Source organism: Leucoraja erinacea, chromosome 12, assembly GCF_028641065.1.
Source record: "Leucoraja erinacea ecotype New England chromosome 12, Leri_hhj_1, whole genome shotgun sequence".
NCBI lineage: Eukaryota > Metazoa > Chordata > Chondrichthyes > Rajiformes > Rajidae > Leucoraja > Leucoraja erinaceus.
Window position 1 is genome coordinate 32,334,166 of NC_073388.1, and position 17,842 is coordinate 32,352,007.

The 17,842-nt window shown below is 43.2% G+C and overlaps 1 pseudogene; it reads left to right on the top strand.

Moving 5' to 3' along the window:
• The first annotated feature begins 14,036 nt into the window (after positions 1-14,036).
• Positions 14,037-14,144, top strand: LOC129702429 (U2 spliceosomal RNA; annotated as a pseudogene).
• The last annotated feature ends 3,698 nt before the right edge of the window (positions 14,145-17,842 follow it).

The window sequence follows — 17,842 nt, forward strand, 5'->3', positions numbered from 1 at the left end:
TGAAGATTGTAAGGCAACTTGATAAAGTGGTTAAAACAACTTTTGGGATTCTGGACTTTATAAATTGTAGTGTAGTGTACAAGAGCAAAGAAGTCACAATTAAACCAAATCAAACATGGGTTTGGTCACAACTAAGAATGTCCAGTTCTAATTGTCAAACTTTACGAAATGCTTTAGGGAGGTTGCAGAAGAGACTTACTGAAATTATTCCATAGATGAGGGACTTTACTGATATGGATAGGCAGGAAAAGCTGGAGTTGTTCTCCTTGGAATGGTGTATGGGGAATTGACGGAATCTAAATCATGAAGGACATTGAAACGATAATGAGGGAGAAACTGCTACTACTGGTGGATGGTTGAAAAGCCAGGGGACATAAAATGAAGATAAAATCAGGAAAACTGCCTGTGTGGAAATCTGAACATGCAGGGAACACACAGCAGGTTCGGCAGCACTTGTGGGAAGAGAAACAGTACATGAAAAAGGGCAGTTGACCAGAAACCTAGCTCTGATTCTCTTTGCACAGAAGCAGCATGGCCTGCTGAGTATTTCCTATATTTTTTTATTTTTACTCATTGTTGTACAAAATGGAGGTAATTAGCTAATGAACCAAAAGGGACATGTGAAAAACTTCTCCAGCAGCAAGCTTTTAGAGTCAAGAACACAATGACAGGAATAGTGGTGGAGGCAGATGTACTTACAGCAATCAAACGAGAGCTGACGAGCAGTTGAAAGGAAAGAATTTGCACGGCCAAGGAGAGAGGGTGGGGAGTGGAACTTCCTAGATTTTTCCTACATAAAACTATCCCTTTCTTACAGATCCTGTGCTGCCACCATTCTGTGATCCTTCCTTCACCGAGCTTTGTACTCTGTGCCAGCATGACCCGTGCCTCCATCTGTCACTGCCTGACTCCCAGCAGCAACTGATGGAGACCTGATGACCTTGCACACCAGTCAAGCATTTAACTGATGAGGCCTTGCCTCGGGATCAGCAGTTTCTCTGCAACTGTGATCTCCCTGAACTTTTTGCCAGCACCTTCTCTGCCTCCCTTTTAGAATCAGCTCTAATGTCAGACTGGTTTTGAAAATCAAGCTGGGTTTTCATGCTGCTTTTTAACGTCCAAATGTTTAAGAAACGTTTTGAAGCACAATGGCTTAGAAAGTGTTAGATCAAGCATTGTGTCCAGGTGAATATTCTGAGGTCTTAAGGGCCTGTCCCAATTAGGCGATTTTTCAGGTGACTGCCGGTGACTGTCAAGTTGCTGACAGTCGCCTGAAAAACCGGCAACTGGAACGGCGACAGTCAGAATGGAACACACACATTCACACACATCGCTTCCTTCACCAGCCCGTTATGCAGGCGGAGGACTGGGCAAGTGGGGGGAGCGCTGTCTGAGTGAAATTCCACGGTGCAAAGCCAAGGTGATACAGACACACACCGTGATGAACAGGAAGGTTGGCACTGTAATTAAAACGGCTAAAGCACAGTATACGGTAAGTCCTTTAAAAGAGGGGGGAGTAGGGGGAGAGGGGGGTGAAGGAGGGAGAAGGAATGGAGACAACTTTTAAGAAGCCAGAGATATACAGCTGTGTAGTTCGGCAGACATTAACATTACCGGTCTGTTATCCTTGGTTCTGAAAACTACTGGTTACGTTTTTTTTTCAATGAGCCAATGAAATTCACTGGTCAGCATTGGCTACAACCTATGTGAACCTACGGAAACCTTCCACCGCCAGGCAACCCACTAGAACCTCCTGGCGACCCACCTATGGCACGTGAATTGTCGCTACTCTCCATGGCGGCTTCATTTTGGTCGCCGCTAATTTTTCAACATGTTCAAAAATTTGCGGCAACCATAATGAGGCCTCAACTAGTTCCCAGAAAGCAAGAACTCCTCAGAACCACCCGCGAACATGTGGCGACTGCATAGTGTCCTGCAGTCGCATAAAAAGTCACCTAAGTGGGGCAGACCCATTACAGTGCCTGCTGTTGGGCAATTATAGTTTGTGTGCAGCATTAAACCTCTACTAAAAAGCACATTTAGAATAAGTGGATATTACTGAATTATCAAATCATAAGCTAACCAATAACCAATAATTCAATTTTATTAGATATATTCAAACATCAAAATAATATCAATTATTACATGAGAAGCTGGCACACGTCATTTCTATACACCAAAAATATCAGCTGTATGCAACTACAGGTTGGCAATGTTTGCATTCAAGTGTCAGAGCAATTTCATCATGATAAGTCTAAATAATACATTTTGCAAATGTCAATACAAAAGAATTATCGGATCATTTTCTTCTTTTGCTTCCTGGCTTTAGGCCAAAAAAAAAATTATTCTTTTAAATCAAAAATACCTTGATGGGAAAGAGATTTCACCCATGTTCTGATTCATTAAATTTACAATATCAGGTGGTGATCAACCATAAGCACAGAAAAAAAGCCATGCAATAGGATTCCTCTCTGGAGATTTTAATGCACTTGGGGCAGAAAAAGCAATGGATATTTATGCAAGTGCTGTTTAGAAAGGTGAGGACGGTGTGCTCTTTCATTCTAGGTTGTGAATGCATAAGATGAAAGTGAGTGTTCTTAAATAAACATGCTCAGGGAAAAAAATTCAACTGCTGTACAATTTGAAATAAATAAAACATATTGAAGAGAGAGAAACGAGGAACAAGACGTGTCTCAACCCAATTTTTATCTTGCCTTCCCATCCTGGAGGATTTCATGCTTCCCTAACAGCTTTTAAATCTTCACATAAATCGCTGGGGATCTTCTAGCTATGAGTTCCTGAGGTTATTTGATGGTAAAAACAGATTGCGTTTTTGCAGGTTTTTAAAACTTCAGGTCATTTGCATGGCACTGGATTCTGTCCACATATCCTCTAGCAGGTTATGTATTGAAGGTTGCATTTTGGATGCGAATTGTCCAGAGACAGAAAATTTAGAGAGTACAAAGTAGATCTTTACGTATCCTACAAATAATCCTTCAAATATCCTAAACAACAAGTAAAACGGTGATTGAATGAAGTAAGTGGGGGAATAAAGGAATGATGAAAATATAATCTTATGGATTTAATATTTTTGAAACATTTTTGAACAGATGAAGTGTACAAGTTGATGCTGCGATTTGATTAATTCAGTAGTTATTAACTATCATTGCCCTGTTTAGAAATATTTACAGAAGGTTCCATTATGTATTTTAAAACTACTTAAATTCCATTCCATTGATGTTGAAATATGTAATTAATATTTGCTTTCTAGACTATGAAAAACCAACACCTATCACATAGTCATTCGGAACAAAAAATAACAGGCAAGCTCACAGACCATTGAATGTCATGGATAGGGGTTACACACTTTGAGGTATTTACATGACAGGTTAAGTGCCATTTATTAACCATGCATGTTTGCTCCACGGGTCTTACTGTGTACTGACATAAACTCTTCATTTTCTGAGAACTTGTAAATGTAATTTAACATAGTTCAATAATCAACAAAAAAATATATATTTTTTACGAATGCAAAGAATGACTGTATCATAGGTTTGTTGTCATCTCTAGAGTTTCAATGGCCTTAAATGTACTTAACTAATGGCTCAACTGAATATCAGTTTTGAGGCCCACTCTGTCAACTTATGCCCAATCACTGGTTCTGTTCACCGCAGCAGGGATGTCAAAGATGAACTCAAGATCAACTTCCAGCACAACTACTTCTATGCTGCTTGCTTCTATGCTGCTGGGGTAGAGCACACATCCTATCCATTACAAGGCATCAGACTTGCACGGACTATGTCACTTCTAAAGCCTGTTCCCGAGAAGGTTCCGTCCGTTCTGTTCCCCCAGTTCCAATGAACCCATCGCATCAGTTCTAATGGCAAGACTTTCTGGTGTTTCCATTTGTTTTGCACCTCCCCTCTAATGTAGCTAACAAAGATGTCCTCTGTTTCATGTTCTGCCCTTCAGTTCTCACCTCATTCTTCCTGTCAGACCAAGGACAGGGATTTCCCTAACTACACCCTCCATCCCTCCATTTTCAAAAGATCATCCACTGTAATACCAACAAGATGACCAAGATTCCACCAACAGACATGATCCTCTGCCTCATCACTACTCTATCAGGATTCTGACAGGTCAGCTCTCTCCATGACTTCCCTCTTCTTTCTTACTTTTGCACCAACGCCAATTTCCCTTCTCACTGCATCATATGCAACCTCCATTCAACGCAAACATCAAGCTGTGAAAATGCTATGTGTTTTCATTTTCCGAATTCAGATCAAAAGTCATTGATCTGAAACACCAACTCTCTCTTTTCTCTCCACAAATACTGTCTGATCCGCTGGCTATTTCTAGCATTTTCTGGTGTTAACATGAACATCCTGAGCTGAGAGTTTGGAAACAATTCGCATTGAGTACCTTAGGTTTACACTAGCCAGTACCTCTCCTTCAATTGAATGAGTTTGCCAATGGTGATTGCAAAGGAATGTTCATATAAATGATTTATCTTCATCTTCACTTTCAATTTCCTTCATATTATATATTGATTGTATCACTAATGTTTTAAATATATAAATATTTTTTATTTGCTTTAATCACTATAATGTTAATAAATAAAATACATTATTTTAATCCTTCTAAACTGCTTTTAAGGTTCTCTGATTAAAGCAGTTCAAAGTTTTTTGACAAAAATGCAGTCTGAATGGCCCAAAATCACGTCCATGGTGATCTACCACCTGAAGCTGTTGCTACTCAGTCTGAGTGACTTCCCAGTACAATTCAAGCCATGCCAGACAAAACTATTTTCTTTCACAGAACACAATTCATTTGTGCAGAACTATCTCAATACATCAGAAGTGCAAATGAAAATAGGCCATCATAATTTTAAATGTCTTTTTAAAAACTGAATTGCAAATGGAAAAATTCATGAATTCAAAATCAACGATAAACACAAAATGCTGGAGTAACTCAGCGAGACAGGCAGCATCTCTGGAGAGAAGGAATTCGGGTGACCTTTCGGGTCTTCATCACTATCTATATCCCTTGTTTCCCTTTCCCCTGACTAGTCTGAAGAAGGGTCTTAACCCGAAACATCACCCATTCCTCCTCTCCAGAAATGCTGCCTGAGTTACTCCAGCATTTTGTGTCTATCTATGGTTTAAACCAACATCTGCAGTTCCTTCCTACACAAATAAAAAACAACCCCTTTTTTAAAGCAACATTGGAAATGTAGGCTTGAAAGGAATAAAAATGCAATCTCTTGCACTGAAACAAATAGCAGAAAATACTTGATATTGGTCACCAATCTACACTGAGAAAATATAGCCTTTGGCACATGCAGAATTCACTAGAAATCTCGACTGAGAAATAAAAATGCATTTCAATTACTTAATCTATCTTGTATTTTCAGTGATCGTATATCCATTTGACCACCAAACTCGGATCAAGAATGCAATTATATATTTCATGGAAGAGAGTTACTGTAAAAGTAATTGTTATATTTTATGTCATCAAAACTATATATTTCTGCCTTCGCAATGTAATCACAGAATGTGCAAGCATTTGGTCTTTTAAGTTCCACACCATATTTTTCTCCACATGAACTTGTATTCCCATTATGTTTTCCTACATGTTTACACACCAGTAAATATATCTCAAGTCTGTTATCAAGCAATTTATTAATTCTTTTATTTAGGATGTGTAGCTGAGTAATATCAATCAATCGATCGATCGATCGATCAATCAATCAATCAATCAATCAATCAATCAATCAATCAATCAATCAATCAATCAATCTTTATTGCTATCTTGCAAGCAACAGTTGTACAGTGCAAAATGAAAAGACGTTTCCCAGGGAATAGCGGAGCAACGCACATGAAATTTAAAACGTTTCACACATAATAACACTCAAAACAATCCAGTCCCTGATGGAACAGTATAAATAAATATTTAAAAGCAGGTAAAAAACAACGTTAAAATACAATAAACCAATCATAAATCCTTGCTATGTCTAAAATATATATTCTGTCCTGCAATTCCTTTTTCTATAATTATCTTAAAATTGTTGGCAGATTGACCAATAGAAGTATCAGAATAAACCTTCTTAAGACTCTTCATAGTTTTGCAACTCTCCAATAGGTCATCCCTTAATCTAAACAGCTCCATTAAAAAAGCCAAATCTCTCTTTTTATAACAGTTATTCCTGGTCTGTTCTGTGAAGGCTTAGGTTCATTCGAACTCCACGCTGACTTTGATAGCACCTTTTTCAAAGGATTTATGTCCTTGGCACTCCTGACATTGTTCCAATCGATTCCACTTGGCAGCTACCAACGGAGCATTGCAAATTCTTTTGGAGTATTGAATCTTATGCTGGAACATGTTGGCTCATAAATATAGTGGCATTATGCTACTTGTAGTTGCAGGTTCAATGTTAGTGCCAAAAAAAAAGAAACAAGCTTTCACCCATGTGCCTCTGACCTGATTCATAGTGCAAAATAAATTATCCTCACCCTCAAGACTTGGACCAAGGCAGACTAACAAATGAGAGTCTCAGCTAGCCCCATTCCAGCTGAGCCATTTAAAATCTAGGGCCCAGGAATCCCAGAGGTTTAGCTGCATGACAAACAAAGTTTACTGGCTTATCTCTCTCTTCAAGGGACAACCTTCAGCGTTCTCTTACATGTGATCAAACTTGTCAAGGCATTTAAAATTATTCCGTTAAATTGAGAAATGTTGCTTCATGATCTAATCTCAAAACGTTACAATTATTACATGTATGCCTGATGGGCCTGTCCCACTTAGGTGATTTTTCAAGCGACTGCCGGTGACTGTCAATCGTAGCAGGTCGCTGAAAAACCGGCGACAGGAACGGCGACTGTCAGAGTGGAACACATACACACACAACACACTTCACCAGCCAGTTATGCAGGTGGGGGAGCGCTGTCTGAGTGAAATTCACACGGTGCAAACCCAATGTGATACAGTCACACACCACGATGAACAGGAAGGTTGGCGCTGTAAATAAGACGGTGAAAGCACAGGGTACGGGAAGGGTCATGTATGTCCTTTAAAATAGGGTGAGAGGGGGGGAGGGGGAGGGAGAAGGGGGATAACGTGGAGATGGGGTGGGGAGAAGGAGTGGAGACAACTAGAAGCTAGAGACACACGGCTGTGAAGCTCGACGGACATTAACATTGCCCGTCAGTTATTCTTGGTTCTGAATACTACTGCATTTTTTTCCCAATGAGCCAATGAAATTGACCGGTCAGCACTGGCGACAGCCTACCACAACCTACGACCTCCTGGCGACCCACTACCACTGGACCTCGCTACTCAAATGGCGTCAAAATTCTGGTCGCTGCTAATTTTTCAACATGTTCAATAATTAGCGGCGACCAGAATGCCGTTTCGACTTGATGCGAGTCTGAGGAAACTACTCACGACCATGAAGGCGACTACCCGTGAACATGTGGCACCATGTGGCAACCACATAGTCTCCTGTAGTCAACTAAAAAGCCGCCTAAGTGGGACAGGCCAATTATTTTCTTTTTTTAGGAATTAGGTTGAACAAAGCTGCTTTTCAGTTGTATCATAGGCCAGCATGCTTGTTAAACCAAATAATGTTTTTTTGATTTTCACTCTCTTGCAGCTACCAATTGATATTGACAGTCATATCTGCTACTCACTAAGGAAGAATGTAACTGAAGAGATCAACATCAGGCGTGATGTGTCAAGGACCTAGATGAAGCATCTTATAAAATAAAAATTGACTTCTAAGTGGGTTTGTCTGTGCATCTTATCTGCCAACATCTGGCCATCACAACTACATGCAGCTTGACAGTGTACACCCATACTCCACTGCCCTTTAACTGTTTCCAGATCACTACCTGTTTCATCCAGAGCCACTCCAGCCTGATCCCATGGCCATCCCCACTTGCACCACCACATTGTGTCCTGCTACAAATTTCAAATATCAGTGGACTCGTCCAGAACATTGGCCTGTGTGCCTGCCATGTTTTTCTCAGATACAAGTACATGGATCACATTTCATGTCAGTAACTGCCTTTCAGCAGGAAGGCATTGATGATGAAACTTACCACTGTGCCCAGAAATCCAGCATCAGACCAGCGGTGGAAAAGAATATTTAAAGATCGTAACCTCAAATTTAATGCCAAGTTCTGGATCTACCAAGCAGCAATGACCTCTGCCCTTCAGAGACAAGATCACCTGACACTTCGACTTGGTGTGCCGTGGCATCCATACACCTGACCCCAGATCCCAAAACAGCCACTTACCTCTGAACAAGGGAATTACAGGAGGACAGGGGAAACACTTTGAAATCACTGATTTGTGAAAAGCTCTGACCATTCAAAATGGAGAAGGAATATTTGGAAATGTATTTCAAGCCCCCCTTGAAAGGGGCCTATGGAGGTCATGCACAATCATCAGAAGAAGCTAACATCTCAAAGCTTCTACCCATCCATTCCATCAAGCACCAACAGGTCCCACAGTACTGGAGCTGGAGTCCGGTCATCTTTGGCCTATGGTCCAGCCTGAGAAGAAGGTTCACATCCATTACCAATCATGATTCTTGCTTAACATTACACATGCCCTACCAAATCTTTGGAAACTTGGCATCGCTCCACCACATCAGCATGTCACTGATGCACAGCAATATGATACCTTGGAAAGTATCTCATCCAAACACATTGCCACAGATTTGTTCCCTCTTTTTCAGAGAGTGCTGGCACACAGTGGCAAGAACCGGTTAACATGTGCCCAGGCTCAGTGAGTTGAACTGGTGGTTGCTTGTTTTTAATGGAGCAATGGTGACAGAGTCCACAACCAACTGCAGTGCAGCAATTATAGTCATCTCATGGCGGTCAGCTCACTAGTCTTCCTGCTTATCTTCTGCTTTCCCTCATACTGCAATCTCTTCAGTTTCATATTGTATATATTTCCCCCAGGACATAGAAGGAGGTCATCATGGCCCTTTGGGTTAATGGGGGCTCTCGCAGCAATCTTGCCAACCCCAGTCCCTATTTATTTCCCTGTAATCCATTCATTCACAAGCCCATTAATTTCATCCTGTTTCTCCTCTCACACTAGTCGTCATTTTTACAGTTGTCAATTAGCCTAGCAAATATCTTTGGTAAGTGGGAAGGAACTGGGGCACTTGCGAAAATAACCCATTTGGGGTTTTAGGGGAAACGTACCAATGCCACACAGTCATTGGGGTCAGAATTGAGACTGGCCTGATGTGTGGATTCATTAGATGGAAATCGTTTAAGCACACATCTCCTTCACCATTAATTTTGTGTCAATATCTCAGATACCTAGAAATTCACACCTGACCAGGTTTTAGTTGTTGACCAAGAAGAAATTAAGAAAGGCACTCATAATCCAATCTACCACAGACAGCCACCACCTCAAATACCGATGTTTCGCAAAGAGTAAAAAGAGCTTGTTCAATATCTATGTTTTAAAAGCAGCATCTGTAGATAATACAGAGTCAAGCACTGGAGGTCTACAACTAAGCACTGGGAAAAGACAACTCACAAACAAGCAGGTTAGAGTCATGCCTGATCTCTATGTACAAATAAAAACTCTGATAAGACAATTAATAGATTGAAATGTTTGTATTAAGATGCTTTGACATGCCTGAAATCCAACATGAAATGTTGTGGGACTCACAAAGGGGATCGGAGGGCTTTAGGGCATCAGAGATGTCCTCAATCTTTAGGGAACAGGGGTTCCCCTCTTCGACTAGGGCCTCTCCAGGGCCTCTTCTATATCCCGCAGCTCTGTTCTCACTCCCCATCCACCCACTCGTAACAAGGGCAGAGTCGTCCTTGTCCTCACCTTCCACCCTACCAGCCGTCACATAAAACAGATAATCCTCCGGAATTTTTGCCACCTCCAACGGGATCCCACCACTGGCCTCATATTCCCATCTCCTCCCCTTTTGGCTTTCTGCAGAGAATGCTCCCTCCGTAACTCCCTGGTCAATTCGTCCCTTCACACCCAAACCACCCACACCCCTGGCACTTTCCCTTGCAACCACGGGAAATGCTACACTTGTTGCTTTACCTCCCCCCTTGACATCATCCATAGACCCAAGAAGTCTTTCCAGGTGAGGCAGAGGTTCACCTGCACCTCTTCCAACCTCATCTATTGCATCCGCTGCTCTAGGTGTCAACTGCTCTACATCAGAGAGAACAAGCGTAGGCTTGGCGATCGCTTTGCCTAACACCTCCGCACAGTTTGCTTTAACCAACCTGATCTCCTGGTGGCTCAACACTTCAACTCCGCCTCCCATTCCATATCCGACCTTTCTGTCCTGGGCCTCCTCCATGGCCAGAGTAAGTGCCACCGCAACTTGGAGGAGCAGCACCTCATATTTTGCTTGGGTAGTTTACACCCCAGAGGTATGAACATTGACCTCCAATTTCAGGTAGTCCTTGCTTTCTCCCTCCTTTCCCAGCTATCCCATAGCCAACTGTCTCCGCCTCTTCCTTTCTTCTTCCCCCCCCCCCCCCCCCCCCCCACCACCCCCACATCAGTCTGAAGAAGGGTCTTGACCCAAAACATCACATATTCCTTCGCTCCATAGATGCCTCCTCAGCTATCTCTACCGTTGAGTTTCTCCAGCATTTTTGTCTACCATGAAATGTTGTGGAGCTTGCAAGAGTTCTGCTCTAGCTTTGCACAGAGCTTTGTGTGGAAGTTGAAGCCCATCAAATCAAATGTCAGCACCAATGCCAACCGCGGGACAGTGATGCAGCGGTAGAGATGCTGTCTTTCGATCCTGACTGGGTAATGTCTGTAGAGAGTTTGTACCTTTTCCCCATGACCTGCGTGGGTTTTATCCAGGATCTACGGTTTCTTCCCACACTCCAAAGGCGTACAGATCTGTAGGCTAATTGGCTTAGTAAAATTGTAAATTGTCCCTAGTGTGTGTAGTATAGTTCTAGTATGCATGGATCACTGGTTGTCGCAGACTTGGTGGGTCGAAGGGCCTGTTTCTGTGCTGTATCTCTAAACCAAACTAATCTAAACCCGCATACATTTTGCAGCATCTGACGGCGTAGGTATGAACATCTATTGTAGCATAGACAGAAACCACCGAATACTGCTGTTGATGAATATTATAATTCATGAATATTTGCGTTCTGATGTTCAGAAGGAGTTTGCAAGTGTCCAAGCAATCTTTGTCCCAAAAGGTGGCTGCGGTGAAGTAGCTGGGAAGTTGCTCCCTTTTTGAGGAGGAGGTTGCAGACAGCTGTAAAAGGTGACCTTGAGTTGCACTGGGCAAAGAGCTTTGACCTCCACCAACAAACCATGATCATTTGTGGTCTGGTAGGATCAGACAGGGAGATTACAAGAAGGCTGATAAAGTGGAGCTGATGGATGCATATCATGATGAATGTTCCAAGAAAGAATGCATCAGCCAATTCATTCTCCAAACAGGCGATGAATGGGCTGGATTATTCTTCCTTGAAAACAACATTCCACAGAGCTGTGCCCCAGCCATCGCAGAAATGTGTTGAAAAGGTTTCTGCCAGGTTTTCTTTAGTGTGATTATTTCATTATTACCCGAATAAAAGGATAAGGAATTTGAGATGTGAAATGTATCTGTGCAAAATGCTTTTCTATTGCGGTGTTAAAATTGAACTGTTATGTTCTGAGGAATCACAAAACTATCAGCAATCCCCAGTCTGAATTGTCTGCCATAGCGAGTTTCTCTTAACCAATCCTGTTCGGGTAACTTCAACGCATCTCTTAAAACTAATCTTCATTTGAGGTGCAAGGTCACAAAGTGGCATATGGTAAAAATCTTCACTTTTTTTAGACATGCTTTTAGATTTACTAGAATGTTGCCTGGGTTTCAGCAACTAAGTTACAGAGAAAGGTTGAACAAGTTAGGGCTTTATTCTTTGGAGCGCAGAGGGTTAAGGGGGGACGGTAGAGGTTTTTAAAATGATGAGAGGGATAGACAGAGTTGACGTGGAAAAGCTTTTCCCACTGAGAGTAGGGAAGATTCAAATAAGGGGACACGACTTGAGAATTAAGGGACTGAAGTTTAGGGGTAACATGAGGGGGAACTTCTTTACTCAGAGAGTGGTGGCTGTGTGGAATGAGCTTCCGGTGAAGGTGGTGGAAGCAGGTTCGTTTTTATCATTTAAAAATAAATTGGATAGTTATATGGATGGGAAGGGAATGGAGGGTTATGGTCTGAGCGCAGGTATATGGGACTAGGGGAGATTATGTGTTCGGCACGGACTAGAAGTGTCGAGATGGCCTGTTTCCGTGCTGTAATTGTTATATGGTTATTATATGGTTATTCCATTGATTTAAAATCCAGTCATTTGAAGGTGATGATTAAAATCATTTTCAGATGTGGTAGTCAAGTTAGGAAGATGCAACTATAATAGTGTTACAATGTTAGATTATGCTGGTTCACGTAATATTTTATATCCAATAATGTGAATATGGCTCCATGCAAACTTAATCAGGATTTTGAAAACCTGACTTCAAATGGCAGCCACTGGGGGAGCATTAATCAGAGGTAGCAGGTAGGTAGAAGTGGAAAAGCACCGCCTAGGATTAGCATATGATTAGTCAACATGTGCTTAATCTCCTTTTGAATGCATATGAACACATGACATGTCGAGTTAGTTGACACGGAGTTCGTCAGCCTTGATTTCATCAGCTGCAACCTAAGTACATGATGAAGCAAGCTTGAGGGACCATGTGACCTTCTTCTGATTCCCCTGCATATGTTCTTCATTATAAATTGAGCTCAAGCAATTGATGACCAGAGGGGAGAGGTTGCAAGTCAACTGTGTGGCTATGGGCTCTGAGATTCACATTTATTTTTATTGATTTGTAGAATGTGCGCACTGCTGACCTGTTAACATTTAATGATCAACCTAAATGCTCTTGAGAAGGTTGGGAAGGAGTGCATACTTAACATACTGCAGTACTAAAGAATCTCCAACAGTACAGTTAAAAAAATTTAGGATTTTACTTCGGAGTCACGTGAGTGACTACGTGAAGAAGCCCGCTTCCACGCATGCGTGTCATATCGCTACACGCATTGCAACGAGTCACACAGGGGGGAACGGCGTTCCCCAAGCGGGAGATTTGAAAGTCGGGAACAGCAGGTAAGAGACTCTGCGTTCCTTTTTACTACTTACTTTTAGGAGGCTGCGGAAAGCTTGCGGGGAGACCCGTGGAGGGCGAGCAGCCAGCAGCAGCAACAGCACGAGTTTCCCTGGAGGGGAACAACCTGAGCCCGACTTTGCTCCCGCACCGGCAAAATTCACCTCTCGGCCGGGCGGGAAGCAAAGTAAAAAAGGTCCCTATGCCAGTCTCAAACGAGACTGGCTTGGGACCAGTCGCTAGCAGCCAGCACAGAGGCTGCGGGACAGACAGCACGGACCAGCGGTACCGGGGCTCGAAACGCTCAGCGAGTGCAGCGGCACTTATGGAGTCAGAACGGGACGTTCGGGCTGAAAACCTTGTTCACAAGGTAAGCACCAGGGTCCAGGGGATCTATAGGAACAGCCGGGGTTACCGGCTGCGGAACTGCCGCGAAGGACCAGGCCCGTGAACACCGGGGTCGGTCCAAGCGGCTCGAACCCGACACAGGGAACGACGGTCACCGGCGGGAGAAGGAAAGTCGGGAACAGCAGGTAAGAGACCCTGCGTTTCCTTCAACTTACCTTTCTAGGTGCAGACATGGACCAGGTCCATGTAAGGTGCAGAAGGCCGGCGGGAGAACCGCGGAGGAGCGGCAGCGGCAGCAGCAGTGGCAGCTGGCACTTCGTGAGGAGCTGGCAACGGCAGGAGCAGCATGGGCACATCGATTCCCGGAGGGGGAAAAACACCTGTGCCCAACTTCGCTCCAGCATGGTGAGAAAGTTCATTTCTCGGCAGCAAAGGACTTTGCAGTTGACTGGCTGCAATCTACTACAAGGGACCAGTATGTGAGTACCAGGATCGGTCCCAGCGGGGTTTTAGTTACAATAATCGCTTCTCGGCTTTTTGGCTAAGATCAAGTGTAGTATCTGTTCTTATCAGTTTAATATCTGATACACCCCTTATCTAGGGACTATATATATTATATAAAAACTATAGTAGCTGTTATCATCAGTTTTAATGTCTTATATGTCCCTTATCTAAGGACCATATAAGTAGGAGTGCCCAGAATTGAGGGCATTAGAGTGGGGTTGACCGGCTGCAACGACCATAAGGGACCAGTACCGTCAGTACGGGGGTGGGTCCCAGGGGTCTAAGATAAAGGAGCAGCCAGGAGTGCTGAGAGCGTTGAAGTCAGGTTAAAGGAATAGATGGAAGCAGCTGTGCCAGTTATCCTCCACACCGGCCATATCCACTTCACGGAAGGAAGGACAAAACTGGAGAAGGAGGACCATGGAACAGCGGGCAGCCAGCAGCAGCCAGCGGCACTTGGATCAACCGTAGTGGGATCAGCTGTGCCCGATGTCGGCCCCGCACCGGCCAGATCCATGTGACCGAGCGGTAGGCTAGACACAAATCAAACAAGGTAGTGGACTCGGAAGGGTCCGACTTTGCATAAAACCGCCGGCAACCAGTGCCCGAGAGGGCTGGAGCGGGAAGAAGCGGTGTATGGAGCCTTGCTCCAACGTGATAAAACCACAGCAGTACCTCTTTGAGGGCTGCACAATGCTTTTACCCCATCAGAGGGGAGCACTGTGGGTCAGTTCTGGGCTGACCTGCAAGAGGGGTCCGCAGAACAAAAGACAAGTGGGCAGCAGTTTAGCCCCACATGGGTACCCCGTGTGGGACCCTAGAGATCTCTAACTCTATAAAAAAGAGTAGGCAGGACCCTGATGGGCCAGAGCCTGGTAATACAGCGTCCCATGATCCTAACACAGCAGGGACTCTGCTGGACATGGTGGCCGATTACTTTAGCCAAGTCAAACATGGGTAGACTTGGATCCAGGATGGCAATAGTATTACTATATGTCTGGCCACAAACGCCAACAAGAAAAATTTACAAACACTGGCCAGACATCTGCCACTTGGCAACGGTGAGGCATTACAGGTGCCCAGTGTAAACCAATGCATTTGGCAGCATATGGACGAACATCAGGAACCAGGACCTCAAGATCCAGAGAACCTTCAAGGGATTGACGGAAGGCATCATAGCACACACCAGCACCCTGGACTAAACGTAGGTAACCAAAGACCATCAAGACGCACTAGATCTGTTTAATAATATGCAATATAACCTGAACTACACGTGGAAGGCGGCCATTCAGCCAGCACTAGGACCCCAAAAATGCTACCATTTGCAAATAAAAACCGTGTGTGGACTAAGCCAAGACACTGGGGCTCATCAAGGCCAGCGCAAGGGCCTATTTTGGAGCATGATACCAGCCACAGGCAAGGCCATAAAAAATGTGGCTCATACCAGTAGCAGGGTCAGAAATCAATATAACCTGCAGGATCCGTTTTAGGGTATGGCCAGGGCGGCCACCCTGGAAGATGCGGAAGCCTCAACCTCCCACACAACCCCGAACAAGAAATATTAAACCAGAACCTTATTTTCAAAAAACCAAGGAAATAACAAAACCACCGGTAACCAGGGAGGTAGGTGGGTGGGGTTTTCTTCTGTTAAAATAGGGACCTACGAGGGTAGGGGAGGTTGCAACACTACAGTTATGTATGGTATATAATCACTACAGATTCATATAATCTCAGCAGTATTCAGGGTTATCTGATAGGGTTTTTCTCATCCCATTAACCACAGTACATCATACACCAGAAGGGCATTTTGTCCTTACATAAACCAAACAATCTAAAACCCACATGGTGCTACAAGAATTGTACACAAAAGATGGGATTGAACATATTTATTAAATATAAGATAGAGTAGGGTTGCAGGATTATCATTGATTTTAACCCTAAACACATTTGTTTTAGATATTCATTTTAAGATGGATGCTCTTATTATTGATATAGACTTGGTGTCAGTTGTGGGTTTCTATATGGCAGGCATTGACTCAATAGAGGAACTTTGGCAATATAGAGCTTACATAAGGGGCAATCATTAGCCCCATTATTATGTACTAAAATTCGTAAACCAGCTTGGCATTGTTATGTAAATAAGCCATAGGGTGAGGTTTTCCCCCGTTCGGACCCATCATTGGGGTACTAGGGATAATTCAACCACACTCGGCATCTGGAATTTTCAGAGTACCCGACTGACCTTCTCAATCATGGTATTTCAGTCTTACAGGGGATGGTGTTAGAACCATGTTCCCTATGAACATTGCCAAAAAATTATTGATTTATCCAGTGACTGGAGGCAGTCATCCATGCCATAACACTATGGATTTATTGATTTGTAGAGTCTAACAGACCCACTACACTGTCAGACAGGACGATGAATCTCATCTCATCTGCACTAAGACTGTCAACACGGAAGCAGTACCTTGGACACATCAAGAAATGGGGCATATACTGCTTGGACAACAATCTCGACCAAAAGGCCAAGAACATTCTGGCCGTATTGGAATTTTTACAAGCCTCCATTAGGATAATCGATGGAGCTACAGTGCCTTCAATAGTGCCACAAATGCACTCTCCAATTACCTATCACAAGGAACGGAGCGGCACGCGGTGGAAACGCACCCCTGGTAAGAAAACCAGGTACTCCGAAATCTGGGACGTGGGTGTCGTTTCTCAACATGCTGAGGAGCCTGTAGCTCATAACAGCGTTGTCACTTCAGTAACAGTCCAGGAAGATGGTTATGCTCATGGTGTTATTTACCGCACAACAAGTCCAGCCATTAAGCAAACTGAGCCTGGACTCCCTGATCATCTCACCGAGAAACTGGTGTTGTCATACAGGATTTAATAAAAGAAAACAGATCGGGTTCCTCGGGTCAAGTGTTTGAATTTATGGTACACCCATATGGCAAACGACTGTATAGCAAGACACATCTAACAATACATAGAATATACTAAGAACATTCGAGGTCAGAGAATGGAGTTGTTTATCTCTTACAAGAAACCGCATGAAAGGGTCATGACTCAAACTATATCAAGGTGGCTCAAATAGGTCCTAAAAATGGCAGAAATAGACACTAATGTTTTAACTCTCATTCCACCAGGGCTGCAGCAACATCCGCAGCAAAAATTGTACAGGTACCCACAGACCAAATCCTCAGAATGGCAGGATGGTCATTAAAAAAGGGTTTTTCCACAGGTTTTATAATAAACCAGTTATTTTTTGGAGCCATCATTGTATTAAGAAAACATTTTATGTTCAACAAAATAATTTGCCCGAAAGGTTACAGGGCTATGATTCTCAAATTTTTAAAAAATGTTATATATTTTTTCGTTATACCACACAACTCTTTGTATAATTGTGTTTAAAATTACTAATGATGCTCTCTCCCAATACCCAAGGCAGTTTGTGAAGCATGGACTCGTTCCACGGCATGAGGTCACAGAGCTTTGAAATCTTCACGTAGTCACTCACGTGACTCCGAAGTAAAATAGTAAGATTAAACGAGAACTTACCAGTTTGAAGTTTGATCTGTATTTTATGAGGAGTTACGATGAGGGATTACGTGCCCTCCGCTCCCACCCTCTTATGATCATATCAAAAACTGGTATCTCTTTGGTAATCTTACTATGTTAGATCATTATAGGTTCCTGTGACCTCACACCGCTGCTTTGAAGTATGACACGCATGCGTGGAAGCGGGCTTCTTCACGTAATCCCTCATCGTAACTCCTCATAAAATACAGATCAAACTTCAAACTGGTAAGTTCTCGTTTAA